Source organism: Ceratotherium simum, chromosome 15 (assembly GCF_057802395.1).
Source record: "Ceratotherium simum simum isolate JZ-2026a chromosome 15, ASM5780239v1, whole genome shotgun sequence".
Taxonomy (NCBI): domain Eukaryota; kingdom Metazoa; phylum Chordata; class Mammalia; order Perissodactyla; family Rhinocerotidae; genus Ceratotherium; species Ceratotherium simum.
This window is the reverse complement of record NC_141914.1, coordinates 55,242,732-55,259,497: the sequence shown is the minus strand read 5'-3', so window position 1 is coordinate 55,259,497 and position 16,766 is coordinate 55,242,732. Positions and strand designations below refer to the sequence as shown.

General features: G+C 34.8%; 1 protein-coding gene across 4 annotated transcripts in view; it reads right to left on the bottom strand.

Annotated features, from left to right (window-relative positions):
• SLITRK3 (SLIT and NTRK like family member 3) overlaps positions 1-16,766 on the bottom strand; it is a 150,305-nt gene that overhangs the window by 92,626 nt on the left and 40,913 nt on the right. Inside the window, exon 2 of one of the 4 annotated variants that reach the window (XR_015554514.1) lies at positions 2,091-2,214. The exons of the other annotated variants lie outside the window; for them this stretch is intronic. The gene's annotated coding sequence lies outside the window, so the exon portion shown is untranslated. The remainder of the gene's footprint in view (positions 1-2,090; positions 2,215-16,766) is intronic. 4 annotated transcript variants of the gene reach the window in all.

Genomic DNA, 16,766 nt, shown 5'->3' with positions numbered 1-16,766 from the left:
AAAAATAAAATAAATAAAATCTTTAAAAAAAAAAAAAAAAAAAAAAAAAAATAATTCACTGAGCCTACTAGCTCAACTGTATAGTTTAGATATTATTAGCAAGTGCCTGAAGAAAAAAACACTATTTCATGTTTTAAGCTGCTATCAACTCAGGAAAAAGATTCCATCTGTACTCTTGATGAAATATGTGTGCTCAAGAGATATTTCCCAGTACAGGGAAAGGAGCAAAAAGGAAACAGCTGAAGGTAGTATAACAGGATTAAGCCTCATATTTTAGGCTGCAAAATTGAATTTTGACTCTAGGGTCCAAACAGAATAAGAAGTTCTGTTAATCCATAATATCACAATTTTTTTTTTCATTTTCCAATTGTAAATTATTATTTACCTCCTGATTCTTTGAAGTTAGATTTAATATATTTTTATTTTCAATTTAAGAAAATTTGTTAGTGCCATTGTTTCTGAGCCCATACATATCTGAGGACATCTTTTAGTTTTCTGCATGAATGGGAAATGAAGGGGCATAAAATTTCTGATTTTTAACATTTTCATTTAAAGTCTTATCACATTACTCCATTGTTTTCTGCAGAGGAGAGATCTGAAACTAACCTGTTGTTCATTCCTTTTTGTATGTGGATGACTCTTAGATTTATTTATTGTTATAAATCAAATATTTGCTAGGCTATGTATAGTTTGTCTCTTTTTATTGATTTTTTTCCTTAGAACGTAGTAGTAGTTTGGATCTGCATTCTCAGTTCTCTTTAAAGAATTTTTCATGATTAATATATGATTAGTAGATTATTTCTTCTGCTTCAGTTCATCTCATTTCCTTCTCTGAAATATCTCCCACATTTCCTATCTCTTTTCTTTTCTCTAGGCCACAGAAAATGCAATTCTTTTGTGATCTCGTCTCTACTTAATTTCTCAATTCCTCATAGAATCTACTTTGTCTTTCTTTGGCTGGAGGTGCTTGCTGGCTGACTACAGGGATTGACTTTGACTCCGTGCGTCATTTTTACATTCTTTCCGTTACCTAGCACGTATGTCCCATCTATATGCCCCTAATTCCCAGTGGTATATTTCTAAACTGGTCACTTCTCTCTGACTCTCAGTTCCTAAAAGGAAACCAAACTGTTCTTACAGTAGTTTAAACATCCTTCAATATATATTTTGAAAAGATTTTACAGCTATACCAAAAACAATGATAAAATAATCAGAGCCTCTTTCAACAAAATGAGGGTATCAAATATATTTTGTTAGTTAATTTTAGTAATACCAATCAGATGTTTCATAATGTCTTCTGCTGTCTCTACTGTTTGTTACATTATGTATTGGACTTTAAAAAATGTTAGATATCATTATGTTCATCTCCTTCATTTAGAATTACTGAAGCCTAGAGAGATTAAGCTATTTACCTCTATCTCACAGATAGTTTATAGAGGATACGGAACTTCTGTCCCCTGTTCAAGGACTTTTGTACTAAAACATTATCTCATCCTGGGTGAAAGATGTTTAGCAAGTGTATCATTTTTAAAGTCATTGCTTTCCCTTGACTTCCAATTATTTTAGCATATCTTCTAAGAAAACTGGGTAGAGTGTTCTAACAGCAAGGCAGTGGCAAATGTCTGTGGTACTCATTTAACTGGATGTCATAGGACTGGACTTACTTTGGCAAATATTTAATCATCTGTCAGCCTCTTGGTGGTGACTTTGAGCTAATCGATAACCAATCATGCATTTATGCCATCTGTATTCAGTTCAGCTTCAACCATGGGCCTGATTCTATTTAGATTGGCTTTGAATCTATTCTATGCTGCACTCCTGTTATCACTTTTGTGTGTTTCATATTACTGTAGTTTTCTGAATTCTCTTTGTCTTCCTTTCAGTCTCTCTTCTTCAATGCTAATTCAAGATGCCTTAAACAAAAAAATTTGATCATATCCACAAAGCAAAAGCCTGGTTTCAGAGATGTAAATCACCAATTAAGATTTAGGATCACAGAGTTGAAAAGAACTATAGAGATCTTTTAATCAAAATTTGGGCATCTCTGAGATTCTCTCAGGGATTCTGTGAGGTCAAAACTAAGTACTTACTTTTAAGGTGTTATTTCCTTTTTACTTTCATTCTCACATGAGTATACAGTGAGGTTTTCTAGAGGTGACCTGACTGAATGCCAAAGATGTGTCCAGCTGCCTTTTATTAAGCCAATAAAGAGATCTGTAAAAGTGTAAAATAATGTCAAGCTTATCGATATATTTGGTTATGGAAAGCATAATTTTGTTTTGTTCTTACAAATGTTTTTATATTAACATGTAATGACTTTATTTTTGTAATTTTAAAATGAATTAATAAACACATTTTAATAAAATCTTTCAGTTTTAACTTCTAACACACCCTCTTTAAGCCCTGATTTTGATTTCTGACTTTAACATTTACAAGCCATACAACTTAGGACAAGTTAATTAACCATGGTAAAACTTCTGTTTTGAAGTAGGGGACCAAAAAAGGATGAACTAAACATGAAATAAATGCTACTTATTATTAACAAGTAAGAGTCGGAATATTTATGTTGTCATTTCTTTTAGAAATTGTGAAAGCATTTTGTAAATGGTAAAGTTTTATAAGAATATTTTAGCTGATTGTCATTAGCATTCAAGTCTGTAGATGCCCCAAACTAAATCCCAATGAAATAATTTTCAGAATCAGATTTCCAGGTGCAATGTTTTTTTGTTTTTTTTTTGTGAGGAAGATCAGCCCTGAGCTAACATCCATGCCAATCCTCCTCTTTTTGCTGAGGAAGACCCGCTCTGAGCTAACATCTATTGCCAATCCTCCTCCTTTTTTCCCCCAAAGCCCCAGTAGATAGTTGTACGTCATAGTTGCACATCCTTCTAGTTGCTGTATGTGGGCCGCGGCCTCAGCATGGCCGGAGAAGCGGTGCGTCAGTGTGTGCCCGGGATCTGAACCCCAGGCTGCCAGCAGCAGACAGCGCGCACTTATGCGCTAAGCCACGGGGCCGGCCCTCCAGGTGCAATGTTAAATTGTCCGCTCTTTCTGTGCCTGGAAATAGTACTACTTTATGTTATGGGTCTCCATTTTCTAAACTTGGATCTAGAGTTATGGGAAACCAAATGTCTACCAGCATTCTAAAAAATAATAATATTATTTCTAATACAGAATATCTGCTCAGTCACAGAACTCAAATAAGAAAAGTAATGAAATATTGATTCTTTGTATAAAATATTTAAGACAATTCTCCATACTTTCTTTGAAGATTTCTCTTTTTAATACTCTTTCAAAACATCAGATTATAAAGTCTCAATTAGGTGTGGTTTTCTTTAATGACTGTAACTTCTCTGAATCTCTCTTTAAAGAGAGGGATGTATCCTGGGGTATCAACCTGCAGCAACTAATTGCAGTTAAATTGATTAGAACATGGGTTCTGTTCAAAGTCAGGAATTATGTATTCAGGAATACATAATTCAGAAGAATACCTCTTAATAAAGAAAAGATGGAACATAGACTCTTTCAGTTGATGGAGATCCTTTGCTTTGGGCATATCTTATGTATTACAGCTATTCAGAACATATGACAAAAGAATTTAGGTTCTAACTAAAAATAAGTAAACAAAATTTAAGCAATGAGTTACAACTTTGTGGCTTCACTAACTTTTGTGTGAAAAGTTCATATAAAAACACTATTTGCTCTAAACCTCTCACCAAATAAGATTGTGTCAGTCGTTGTATTCCTCAGGTTGGTAAAGAGAAAAGGTGATCTATCCTCATGCTGTCTTTCTATTACATTTTGTACAGTGGCATGCTTTTGACTGATGGCTTTTAGGAACAGTTCAAGTCTAGATAGGCAAATGGCAAGTTGGATCTTTTTTTTTGTTTTTTTAAATTTTATTTATTTATTTATATAGTTGCATATCCTTCTAGTTGCTGTATGTGGGACGCAGCCTCAGCATGGCTGGACAAGCGGTGCGTTGGTGCGTGCCCAGGATCCGAACCCGGGCCGCCAGCAGTGGAGCGCACGCACTTAACCACTAAGCCACGGGGCCGGCCCGGCAAATTGGATCTTATCGCTAATAGTGCAAGGCTCTAACAAATTGAAGGTGTGGCAGCCTAAAGCACACATTATCCACAGAAATTTAGGGGAAGTAAATGTATATGAAGCAAATCTATGGATTTTAATTCATTCTATTCTGTGGGTGTACAGAGGAAAAGTAACTGCTCTGTTTTTGCTGTGTCTAATCTGTGCATATTTCTCCTGAATCCCAACCTTTAAACTGTGTGTGTGGCAGAGGGGAAAAAGGTTGTGACTACCCAAATGGTTCTGTCAAAAAACAATTCAATTGTTTAAAATATCATTTAGTGTTTGTTTATTTTGGGATAAAACTTTTCAATTTCTTGAATTATCTTCTCAACCCTAAAACCACCATCATCCCATGTGAACAACAGAGGTGAGGTTTTTGTGTCTTTGTAAGTTGGAGGATAAAGGAACTTTGTGTTGGTCTTTGGGTGCATAAAGGTACCTACTGGTCTCCAGAACAATAATTCTTTTCTACTTGCTCAGGACACATCCTGTAGGTGAATTTGCATTCTAGTTTTTTGGTTTGGGTACTGAAGACCTATCAGCCATCTTCCTATTGCTGACTCACCTTCTCCTCAGCCCTTCCAAGCTGCCAACCACTGCTGTCAGCCCACCGTCTGACAGATGTCACCTCCCAACATCATGACAGATGCCATGGGAGATCCTCTGCTCTCAATTTTCTTCCCATCCATACAGGAAGTAAAATCAGCCTGAGAAAGCTAACTTTCAAAGCTTCTCTCTCCTTGATCACACTTTGCTCTAGGTTATTTATGAAATACCCTGCAAAGTCACCTCCTGCCAGTGGTAGAAATAGGTAGTCTGGGGAGAAATTCCTGCTGCTGATGCTTTTTTCAGCAAAGTATTTCTTCTCTTTTCTACAATTTTTCCAGGATTAAAATGGAGTGAACTTTTGCTTCTTCTAAGACATATTCCCTTTTTTCTTGAGTTGAACTAAAACTTAATGGTGGATACAGAAGGAGAAATTTTTGAGAATGACTCTGCAGGCCTGTCCATGGTGTGTTACATCAATACTAAAAAAGTCTGGTGAATTATCTTTTAAGACAGTAGCCAGGCTTGCAAATTTATTGTGTATGTATATATGCATGTGGGAAAAAAGGCATAGCAGAAAGACAAAATAGAAATGTCTCAAGATATTCAACCTTTGGATGAAGACATAATGGGTCACTGTTATTTATGCTATATCCTTTTATTTATTTCCCATATTTTGCATTACATTTATCATCAGAAAAAAATGTCCTAAAATGTCCCTTTATTCTTAGAAATACCGCTAAAGTGACTTTTCCCAGCTAACTCCCCCATACCCAAATAACATAGAATAGAAAATAGAGTAAAGGAAAGAGAAAACATGATAGGGATTATTTGGTCATAATTGAGAACTTCTTTAGGATAAAGCTGTTATAGATGTAATTTATGAACATTAGTATGTGTGAAACTTTAAGCAAAAAACGTGTTATTTTCTTTCTTTCCTCAATATGTTAATGTCTGATCGAAGTACACCACCAGTTAGCTGGCCTTATATAAGAGTGAGATTGTTTAAGTAAAAAAGATATAAGAAACTTATTTAAGTGTACCGAAAAGGATAAACTTTAATCAGAACAAAAGAGATTTTTCAAAAGGCAGCATCTTTCTAAAATCCCTTTTTAATCTCTAAAATAAAAGGGATGGGCAAATGATCTCTGAGGTCCCTTCCTACCACAGTGTTCTCTGATAGCATGAAATCCGACTCCCTAATGAAGGATAATGCTGCATTGAATCAGGCCAAAGAGATTTACTGATAGGAAATATGAGAAATCCCTATTAATCAGCAGAGTGTAGAAGCCTAGGACTGGCTTATGACTTACTTTTTTCAGAATAACAAAAACAAATGAAGTAGAACTGCATCTGAGTTGAAATAATGATGCTAAAATAATGTCAACATGTGAAACCAAGAGTTTCAGTATTTCAGTTTTTAACAGATTAAATTGCTCATTTAGATAAGATATAATTTTGATTATATTTATGAAAGTACTTTTTAAATATGATCAATGCTAAAAGCAAAATATTTCATACTTTTATTTTTCCATATCTCTTATAGCACTCATTAGGGTTAACCAGATGGGGCTTGATAACATTAATTAATTGCAGTGATTAATTCATTTATCAGGAAGCTCCTTTTCTGGCTCACTCACCTGTCTAAAACCCCAGAAAAATGTAGAAGATTGCCCCAAAGCCACTTAAAATCCATGTCACACTAAAATAAAAGCTTAAAATCAAAGTAAAATGACAGGAACATGAAAAGAAATAGCAGGCTGATAGTAAGGGAAGGGAGAGATAACTGTAAAAAAAAAGACTGAAAACCTTAGTGATTTGAAGCCATTTAATTCAAGAAAATCATTCTTATATAACTGCCTTCATGTCAAGTGAGGAATCTTCATATTAAGTCTCAGTATAATAATTGAGCCTCATAATGATGCTAATTATTTAAAAAACCAGTGAAGTTTATAATATTTGTGTAAAGAGTTCATCAAAGATTATCAAAGAAATACAGCTTTGGCTCTTAGTTATTTTATTGTAACAAATTATAAATAAAGCTCATAGTGTTTTCCAAGTGTCTTCCCTTTTTTCTTCTTTCAGTGGAACGCTCTATTATTTTCCATCGAGTCAGCTAATGTTGGTTTAAAATCTTGCTTTTATATTTTAAATTATTTATTTTATTTTATTATTTTAGTCAGAGAGCAGAAGAGGTAAAGATTCTGAGAATATCTTTTTGGATGGTGTTTGTATTGTGACCTAAAAGACCGTTTTTAAAGCCCTGCTATTTGTAACCTCTTGCTAGATCATATCTATGGTACATTTTTAATCCGTAAGTTATAATAATAGGACAAGTGATGGCTGTAGGACAATTAGGAATGATGTATTACAAAAAATGTTTACTGTAATTATATATTTTCTAAATGAGAAAAAAATTATAATATTTAAAGAAGTAAAGGGTTCTGTTTAATCCTCTTTCTCTCTTATGTAGAGAGCAATTAGGAACAGGCCTGGTGGCTGAGAAGGGGCAGGAACACTTTTATATGAAATTGCATGGAGATGAATGGTAGATCCGGAGATCTTTTCCTTGAGTGTTGCAGACGTTTAAGCTGGTACAGACAGTAGTAAATAATAGCTAGACAAACTCTAGGAGCCAAGGAATGGAGGTGAACATGGGCAGTGGAGCCAGCAGAATTGAGTAATGAGCAGTAACAGAGAGAGTAAATGGAAAAATGTCTGAGAAATTTCCAAGGTAGCATGTGGACACCTGAAAAAGTTTTGCAGGGCACTCATGGGACAGTTGGCATGTGTGTGCTGAGTACGTTTAAGGGCTGAGATGGGGTGAAAACTTTCTTCTGAGACCTTTACTTCTGCATACCTAGCAGGATATCTTTGAATAAAAAGTTATGCAATTTAAGTTTTAATACATTTTACTTTGTGCACAAACACTTTTGTAATACCTCTGAAAATGATTCTGATATGTAATATAGTTATATAATGTAGTGTTCTATGGTAGTATTAATAAAAATATATTAATGATATCTTCAAATACTCTTTCCTTGGTAGTATTACTGTAAGACAGTTTGTCATGCCAAAATTAAAAAGACAAACCCTAATTGTTGCAATAAGGACCCATCTAGTATTGGTTGCATTAATTATAAGTAGCATTTTCTTATAATCTGGCAAATTCAGTAATACATTAAAAAAGAGAGCATTTTAATTTAATTATACAAATTGCTTTTAATCAAAGAATTACATCCATTCATATAGAATAATGATGCTCTTCATTTTTAAGAACATGTATAAGTTTCTATCAATTTTTCAACTTAAACTCCCAAACCTAAATCATACAGACTGCAGTACAGTCACAATAGTAATAACTTGGCTATTGCTGGGGCCAGTTCCAAGTTTTCTTCCAGTATCACCATTACCTAGCAATTATCATTGCATGGTCCTTTGATTCATCTATTTCTAATTCTTTGAATAACTAGACTGTAAACTCCACGAAGGCAAGGACCATGTTTGAAAATTCACCACATAGCACAGTGCTTGGCATGTAATAGATATTCATTATATGCCTATCCAGTAATTAAAAGAATGAATGAATGGATGGATTTCCCATTCTTTTCCAATTCATTTGGCTGCAACTTGAGTGCTCTGCCTAATTATATTCATTGTCATTCCTTTCTGGTTCCTGAAAACCAAAGCTGATTGGGTCCAGATGTCCCAGAATAATGACCCCTTATATTTCACCGTAATGCTCCACTTCCCTGAGCAATAATCCCAGAACCCCCATTTTTACAGTTGGGATAACCTGTTTGGTTCCTCAAGTACCCCGAATATTAGCTGAATTATTTCTCCATAGCTGACTTACAATATGTAGAATATAACAAATATCCACTATTTTATAAATATTGATTCATTGGTTCAGATTTTCAAGTATGGTACTGTTTGTTCCCAGTGCCTTGTGGGTAGTGGTTATGACTTGGCTTAAGTAATCTTATTTAACACTTTAGACAGTTTCTTATATAAGTTTGATAGTAAATATATTTATTTGTGTTGATTTATTTAAAATTAATCATAATTATTTCTCCTCTTTGAATAACAAACATATGAGGTTTTTTGTCATATATGTATCAGATCAAATATAATATCCAGTATATATTATACAGAACTACTATGTTAAAAATATTATTCATTCATTCATTTTCACATACATTTATTCATTCATAAATATTTCCAAATATCCACTCTATACAAGATTCTATGTAAGGTAGAATGGTAAAAGCAGTAATAGCTACAACAATGACAGTGTGGTCTCTGACTAGATGAGTTTACAGCCTAGTAGAGGATGTAAGAAAAATACTTAGGTATAGAACAGAACATACGAGTCATAAAAGATGTAATGCTGTGGTTATGTCAGAATTCAAAGATCTGGCCTTATTCACCTCTGTCTCCTCAGCTCCTAGCAAAAAGTCTAATGTTTTTATTAAAGTACCAGCTGTTTAAAAATTGTTTTAAATTATTTATGTTGATATTGAAACTGTTATATTTTAAAGCATAAAAATATACGTTACCATAACAAATAAGACATGTTATTCAACCTTTTAGAGAAGAAATAGAAGCTTATGGGTTTTCTACCCTTCCTGTTGCTGTTGAAGCCTTTTCTGTTCTCACCCTATTAACTACTACACCAGTTAAACTCGTATATTCTTACACAGCACATTTCTTCTACACATAAATGGAAGGGAGTGTCGTCTAGGGTTTACAGTCTAGGCATGTATGTTAAGGTTGATCGAGGTGTGTATGTTAACGTTGATCACCAGCAGCTCAGTATTGTGCTTTTCTATTGGAGTCTTGACATCAATACATGGATAGTTTCTGCTTTAGTGGTCATGGTCTTTTACTCCTGCTTTGGACTTTTTAAAATCATACAAGGTTTATTTTCCTAAGGATATGTATCATAATGCACATATATATAAGGGTATATATATCAGAAACTTTCTTTTCCTCTTTAGATCAGACTCATGTCCTCTACATTGAAATCCACTAAATTATCCCATAGCAAATATTTCATCCGCTCAACCTTGGCATGGGAGAAACTGAAGTTATTTACATGAAGCCACCAATACAGAGGTAATAGCAAATGAATGGAACCCTTCTGGTATTTTATTTTTTTAATGGAGAACCTTGGCATTGGTTTTAGAACCTTGTGATCTCTGATGCCAACTTCAAGCAAAGAATAAAGCACTGTGGGTATAAATGACAATATTTAAAGAAATACCCCAGCCTGGTGAAATAGTGGTTAAGTTTGGCGCACTCCACTTCAGCAGCCCAGGGTTCATGGCTTCGGATCCCTGGCACGGACCTATACCACTCATGAAACCATGCTGTGGCAGTGTCCCACATGCAAAATAGAGGAAGATTGGCAGAGATGTTAGCTCAGGGCCAATCTTCCTCAGCAAAAACAAAACAAAACAAACACAAATATTCCTATAAACAAATCTAAACCTCCTCCACCCCAAACATAAAGAACCATCAAATTGGTCTAAGATCTAAAACAGCCAGTATTACAAATAGAATCCTCATATATTTAATCTATGCTAGTAATAATTATAGGAAGGAAAGCATATTGACCTTGGAATGTTGCCCTAAATATTACAGCAACTATTTTTTTGGTCACGAAAGGTGTTTTATAAAATATGGTCATTTCTGTCTTTACTCCATAAATAGAGCTTTTTTCTCTTTCATGTTTTGTTTTTCTTCCCCACTTATACTTTTTTTCCTATTCTTTCTCAATGAGAGACTCACTAATCTGACAGCAAGAAATATTCCAAAATTAATAGAGAAACCAGGTCAGATCAAAAAATGTCAATGGAAGAGATAGAATAGAAATTTTTCTATATTCAAGAAGTTAGAGTCACATTTGTAAAATAAGAAGGCTGCTATAAAAAGAAGCAGAGAACATTAAAAGGTTTTGTGAATTAAAAATACAATTGCCAGGGCCGCCCCGTGTCTTGTGCTCGCTCTGCTGCTGGCGGCCCGGGTTCGGATCCTGGGCGCACACCCACGCACCGCTTCTCTGGCCATGCTGAGGCCGTGTCCCATGTGCAGCAACTAGAAGGTTGTGCAGCTATGACATACAACTATCTACTGTGGCTTTGGGAGGAAAAATAAATAAAATTATAAAAAAAAAAATACAATTGCCGGGGCCGGCCAGGTGGTGTAGCAGTTAAGTGTTTGCGCTCCGCTTTGGCAGCCCGGGGTTCACAGATTCAGATCCCAGGCACACACCAACGCACCGCTTGTCAAGCCATGCTGTGGTGGGATCCCATATAAAGTAGAGGAAGATGGGCATGGATGTTAGCCCAGGGCCAATCTTCCTCAGCAAAAAAGAGGAGGATTGGCATCAGATGCTAGCTCAGGGCTAATCTTCCTCACAAAAAAAAGAAAAAAATACAATTTCCAAGGGGTTGGCCCAGTGGTGTCGTGGTTAAGTTTGTGCACTCTGCTTTGGCGGCCTGGGGTTCGGATCCCAGGTGTAGACCTAAACACTGCTCAGCAAGCCATGCTGTGGTGGTGTCCCACATACAAAATAGAGGAAGATTGGCACAGATGTTAGCTCAGGGACAATCTTCCTCACCAAAAAAAGAAGTTGCAAAAATAAAACAAGCATACACTAATGTAAGGGCTAGATAAGGGAATAAAATCACCAAATGAACAAACTAGTCATCTAGAAAATTGAACCAAAGTATTCTCCCCATCATTTGTTTGTTTTTGTGCTAACCATCGTAAGTTAACTAAAAATACTCACCAATTTAGAATTCATATAAGATATACTCTTCAATCAAATGTAATTGATAAATAGAATAATTGTAAAAATATTAAACCAATTTAGAAAAATTTTAAAAAAACCTTCTAAAATACTCCTGGATGAAAGAGAAAATCAAAACTGAGGTTACAGAATATTTAGAACAAAAATATTTTGAGAATGCAGCTAATCAACACCTACAGAGTAAGGCCTAAACAGGGTTCAGGAGAACACTGTTATCTTTCAACATACTCATTGTAGAAGAGACTGAAAATATGTGAACCAAGCACTCAACAACAATAAAACGCTGTTGTTTTGTTGTTGAGAAGAGTGAATAAAATGGAAAGAAGATGTTGGATTAGTATGCAGAAGTCAACAGCTTTCTTATATCTAATGAAAGAAAATGTTATGGTGAAAAAAAGAGAGAGAGAAAGAGAGAGAGAGACTTTCCAATAGTGTTAGAAACTGTAAAATTCTTAAACTTTATCCAAATATTCAAGACCTATGTTAAGAAAATTATAATTTCTTTACTAGTTATAATTGCATACCAGAATAAATGGAGGTAAACATCAGGATAAAAAGAACCAATATAGTGAAGTTGTGGACAGTGTGACAGGGGACAGTGTGATGCACCTTCCGGATTCTTCTTCAGTGAAAGAGTTGTTCCCATAACTGTGAAGAGTGCTATCAACAGACAGCCTTTAGCTATTATTCCCTTTGGAAATTGTGTCGCTGAAGAGAGCCGCCTTGCCCAGGGCTATGGCCCTTCCCTGGTCTCTCACACCCGCTGACTGATGGATGAGGAAATTGGGCTATTTTTTCAGCCTAACTTGGGACGACTCTGACAGCCATTCTAACTCCAGAGCTCCCAATGAGTTTGGCTGAGGCTGTTAATGAACCCGTAGCACCTCAGCTTCTCCCTCTGACCATTACTGTTTACTTTGCTTCTCTTTCTCAAGGATCTTCTTAATAAACATTGTGCATGATCTCTTGGTCTCCAGGTCTCTTTCCCAGTGAACTTAGCCTGTGACAGTTATCCCTTCTTCTCCCATTCATTTGAGGAATTTAACTTCCTCAATTTAACCTATGATCAAAGCAATTGCAATCAAATTCCAAAAGGATTGGTATAGGTGTGGGTTTACAAGTTGGTTTTAAGGTTTTTTTAGAAGATTTATATATCAAGCTTTTTTAAAATTTATTGGGGTAGACATAAGGAGTCGCCCTTTGAACTAAATATCAACAATTTTAAAAAATGACCGTAGCTGCTCAGATGCCACAAGTATAGAGTTAGACAGGTAGATGAAAGAAAGAATCCAAAACCTTATCTATGTCTATTTGTGAATATAGTATATGATGACTTTGAATTGATGAGGAAAAGACAGTGTATTCAATAAAAGTGTTGGGGAAAATTGCTATGCTTTGGGAGAGAAAACTTTGGGGTGCCTATCTCAAATCATATCCCAGATGCAGTGCCAGATGGATTAAAGATGTAAGCATTTAAAACAACTATAAAAGATAGAAGAATATTTTTATCATCTTCTCATGGAGAAACCCTCCTTAAAAAAGATAGCATAGTTAGAACTTTAAAGGACAGGATTTAAATTTGAACTAATCAAATTTAAAATTTAGGATTGGCAAAGGACACCATAACCACCACAAGCATTAAGAGAGAAAGCAGAATCAGAGTATGTTTGCAAAACATGTAAATGGTAAGTGACTGGCATTCTTAAGATAAAAAGCCCTCCGGCAAATTAGTCTACCAAAACACTCATTTATTCCTTGTCTGTCATGGGAAATGCACAGCATTTACAACTTTAATTGTAAGTTTAAATCTCCGGTAAATTCACAATACAAATTTATGATTTCTGTCTATCTTTCCATTTGCATTCCAGATTGGGGTTTCTAATCTTTATTTCCATTCTGATGATCTAACCCTCTGCTGCTTTATTCTTCTCCTCATGCTAAACCTTGGCACTTGGTCTACAGCTCCACTGCTTCCCTCTGTTATTGCCTCACATAACAGAGTAGATTACTCCATTTTTAAATTTTTCCTGGAGGTTAGAGACCTTTATTACCTACTATAAGTTGAGTAACTACTATAAGTTAAGTAATTATTACTACTCAACTACCAGTACTACTCAACTACCACTCAACTAGTAGTTGAGTAACTACCTAATATCAGTTGAGCGGACAACTTGTATTGTGGCTTTGGCATCTATGTCCCTTAGTTGTTCAAAGAACATTTCTTTGGTGGGTCTGGATACCCCATAGCAGAATCTGAAGTACAGTGTCATGTTTGGCCAGTACATAGTGGATTATGTCTCTTTTACCCAAGCCCAGATATCCTAACTTATCCAGGAGCTTCTTGAAGAGATTGCACTAGGACTAGAGTTACTTTTTGCAAGGTATTCTAAATACTGACTGTCAAGAGATAAATTTGACATTCATCTGACAGTTGCTGAAGGCTGCTTTTGGGGAAATTTGAGGCTCTAGTACAGCTTAATGCTAATATGTGAGTTTTGCTAACTCTTCTCTAGGTAGCGATAGCCTTATGGTTATCATAGAAATTGAGGTATCCAGAGATTGAGGCATTTTTAAATAATAGCAGGTTAGTTTTTGTTTACTTTCTGCAAGGGCATGGCCAGCATGCCTTGAAACACATGAGAAAAGCTACATAATTTTTTGAAGTCACATCTTTATGTACATTATTCTGCTCTTTGTGTCTTTGTTGCACCTTAACCCCACTCCTGAAACTCTGGAATCAACTGAATTCTGGACTATATTCTTATAAAATATCTGCCTACCACACATACTCAAGTATTCCATAATATTTTAGACAGGAGATGGTCTAAAGAGTAGGAATCTAGGCATTTGGTATTAATGCTGCTGACCTGACCCTCACTCATTATCCTTTGTCATGCCCCCAGTCCAATTTGAAGCCTGTGATTAATAATATGGATAGCTTCTGCTTCTGTTGTCATTGGTTTCTCCCCTTGCCGTTGTCCCTGTAACCTATCCCAATGGTCCTGAATAAAGTCTGCCTTACCATCTTTAACAAGTGTCGTTAAATCTTTTTGTCTTTAGCAGTTTAATTAAATCCAAATATGGAGTATTGATAATCATTTTGATACTGTTTCTTTTCTTTCTTCTTTTTTTGCCTCTTCATTATTATTAATACACTAAAAAATACTGTCTTATTTGAGCTCTTCCCATTCTTTCTTTTCCCAATTTCTTGACTAAGTAGGCTCAGAGATCTTTCAATCCAATTCTTTTTCTTCCCTGCTTTTTGAGTATATGCTAAGGATATATGTTCTATGCCTTTCTTAGAATTAGTTCTTATTATCTTATTTGTCATGAATTCTCCTTTTGAAATATTTATGGAACACTTATATCTTGTTACATTCAATTAAAGCACTGGCTTTCTAATTTTCACTTCAGTAGTGGTTTGTACAGTTTTCCACTTATACTTTGAAGGACTTCAGAATAGGTGGGAAACCATGTAAATTGGAAAATGGAGTGTTTAACCAAAATTCTCACACTTCATTGCTGTTAATCTTAGAATAAAATAGAACATTAATTTATTTCTGGAAAACATACTAGTTTGAATAGATAGTAGGATAAATCTGAATAAATAATACATATAAAAACGAGGGTGTTGACTATTGTTTCAGTAGATTCACAAATTCTATATTTCAAAAAGGAGCAATATAAATTAGCTTGTCTGCATTATTGTATTTTTCTTTACGTATAAGGATTATTCTTCCTCTTTGATTCTTGACATTAATCCTGTGCATCTACTTTGCATAATATCGCAAAAAATTATTCTTATAACTGCATCTTAAAACCATTTTAGTACATTTGAAAAACATTATTTGCCTTAGTTATTACTTTGAAATTTGATTTTATTTTTAATGTTGATAAAATTGCAGTATACGTAAATAAGAGATTCTCTAATTCTGGGTGTATTAAACTATGGCCATTTACTGTTCTCTCATAATAATGAATCCTTTACCTCTTTCTAAGGAAAGTGGAAACAATGTGTTATTCTGGATCTTATCTTGTTCGACCTACTCTCAAATTACACTTTTACTGGTGACTGTGCAATTAAGTGAGTGGTTTTTTTTTTTTTTGGTTCTTTCTTTGTTTTTCTTTTTCAGCAGTCACAAGGAAAAGGAACTTGTTTAAAAAGTTGTGTAATTTGATGTAGTCTCATTTGTTTATTTTTTCTTTGTTTCCTTTGCCTGAGGAGATATATCCAAAAAGATATTGCTAAGACCTATCTCAAAGAGTGTATTGCCTATGTTTTCTTCTAAGAGTTTTATGGTTGCAGGTCTTACAGTGAAGTCTTTAATCCATTTTGAGTTACTTTTGTTTATCATGTAAGATAGTGGTCCAGTTTCATTCTTTTGCATGTAGCTGTCCAGTTTTCCTAACACCATGTATTGAAGAGACTTTCCTTTTTCCATTGTATGTTCTTGGCTCCTTTATTGAAAATTAGCCATCCATAAATGTGTGGGTTTATTTCTGAGCTCTCAATTCTATTTCATTGATCTGTCTGTTTTCTTTCTTTTTTCTTTTTTTTTGCCAGTACCATGCTGTCTTGATTACTGTAGCTTTGTAGTATACTTTGAAATCAGGGAATGTGATTCCTCCAGTTTCATTCTTTATTTTCAGAATTGCTTTGGCTACTCAGGGTCTTTTTTTGTTCTATATAAATTTTAGGATTCTTTGTTCTATTTCTGTGGAAAATGCTTTTGGGATTTTGATAGGGATTGCATTAAATCTGTAGATTGCTTTAGATAATATGAACATTTTAACTATGTTAATTCTTCCAATCCATAAGCATGGAATGTCTTTACATTTCTGTGTGTCTTCCTCAAACCAGAAACTTCCGCACAGCAAAGGAAACCATCAACAAAATGAAAAGACAACCTACTAACTGGGAGAAGATATTTGCAAATAATTTATCCAATAAGGGATTAATATTCAAAATATATAAAAAATGCATACATCTCAACAACAAAAAAACAAACAACCTTATTAAAAAATGGGCAGAGGATCTGGACAGATATTTTTCCAAAAAATGTGGATGGCCAACAGGCACATGAAAAGATGTTCAACATTACTAATTATTAGGGAAATGCAAATCAAAACCACAATGAGATATCACCTCATGCTCATCAGAATGGCTATTATTAAAAAGACAAGAAATAAAAAGTGTTGGAGAGGATGTGGAGAAGAGGGAACACTCATAAACGGCTGATGGGAATGTAAACTGGTGCAGCCACTATGGAAAACAGTACAGGAACTCCTCAAAAAATTAAAAATAGAACTA